The 1,555-nt window shown below is 36.0% G+C and overlaps 1 long non-coding RNA gene across 1 annotated transcript; it reads left to right on the top strand.

Annotated features, from left to right (window-relative positions):
* The first annotated feature begins 509 nt into the window (after positions 1-509).
* On the top strand, positions 510-1,015 carry LOC109592015 (uncharacterized). The gene is made up of 2 exons (XR_002190124.1): positions 510-755; positions 815-1,015. It is a non-coding gene; the product is annotated as an uncharacterized LOC109592015 (long non-coding RNA).
* The last annotated feature ends 540 nt before the right edge of the window (positions 1,016-1,555 follow it).

Genomic DNA, 1,555 nt, shown 5'->3' with positions numbered 1-1,555 from the left:
GAGGCTAAATCACAAACTTTGAGCAACTGTAACTCACAAACAACGAAGTTAGGACAAAATCGTTCTTTTTGTTTTTCGTTAGATGGGATTTTCTACCTCTGAAGCAAATCTCGGCCCTGTAGAGTGAAACACGAACTCTCACCTGGAGAGAGGTCCCCTGGTTTAGCAGTTCACAGCTTTTGGTGCCACGGGATGCTACAAGAGCATTACTAGATGAAAGAAAGCAACTTTATCTGCTGCTAGAAGAAGAAATAGAGCTCTAGACTGCTCAAACAAAAAGATAATTTTTTTACAAATCAATTAAACTGTGTGGACAGAATGACAACCCAACTGCTTAGTACCCGCCTACGCGAGTCCAATTACAGTGACATACATGTTTGAATAAGTCAATTAGAATACACCTATGCCATTTTACAGTAATTTGGATTATGCATACAGTTTTGATTTTTTGTTTTTTTAACGACCTGGGGGCGTAGCCCCCAGGTCGTTCCTATAATCATAGATATTAGAGTAAATGAAAGGGATAGGAAACTTCCGTTGCGTGGGCGGATTATTTCATTAAGATTATTAGGTTGCCTAGCAACATAGGCAAGTTACCCTTCCCGGGCCTTTTCCTTCACTGTTCGGCGTCCTATTTCAACTCATAACTCTAAAGTGACTTGTGATCGTCCTCTGCAATGATAATTAAAGGCATTACAGATACCTCCCTTACAGTCTGTCTAATTTTTGAAGTAAAGTAATATTGATAACTATGGGTAAAGTTTGATTTAGTGACCTGATACCTTCAATATTGTGGTTTTGTACCCTTTTTTAGAATACAAAAGAAGTAATACCAGAATTAACTATTACCAACTATTTTATACATTATTATGGAGGGCACGCAACATAAATGACTCCGATGACAGATTTGGTGACTGATTTATAATCAATTCAAAGTTTTTGCAAAGACCTTCGTTTTGTACCTTTTTCTTTACAGCTCAATGATTGGCACATTTAAATGTGATATGAAAGCAAAGCTTGATGTACACTTGAGGGCACGCACATACTTAAATGTATGTGACATAAACACAATTAAGAAAAACCATTATGAAGTTGCACTATTTCATAATGTTTGATAATTTTCTTAATAAATCATATTGTAAAATTGAAAAAATTCCTATAAATAGAGAAATTACCATGGTATGGGTAACTAGCATTTGCTTCCGTGAACGGAAGTTTCCTATCCCTTTCATTTACTCTAATATCTATGCTATAATTGATTTCACCCACATGTGATGTTTGTATACCATATAGCTGGAAAGCTTCGTGGCCAAAAACTTTCATGGTTTTCGTGGTTTGGAATGACACCACGAAATTAAAACGACAAAATATTTGCAGGTTAATGAGAGGCGTGGAAGCTTCACTGATGATCTATGATAATAAAAACCGCGAATAGACTGGGAGCCACCAAACCACGAAAGTTTTTTGCCATTAAACTATCTGGCTATATGGTATATATTATTTGTATGTCCACACTTACATTTCTTTTATACATGTTGTATTGGGGAAATAACAA

Source organism: Amphimedon queenslandica, unplaced genomic scaffold (assembly GCF_000090795.2).
Source record: "Amphimedon queenslandica unplaced genomic scaffold, v1.1 AMPQUscaffold_6551_Cont21491, whole genome shotgun sequence".
Classification (NCBI taxonomy): domain Eukaryota; kingdom Metazoa; phylum Porifera; class Demospongiae; order Haplosclerida; family Niphatidae; genus Amphimedon; species Amphimedon queenslandica.
This window is presented reverse-complemented; position numbering and strand designations above follow the sequence as displayed.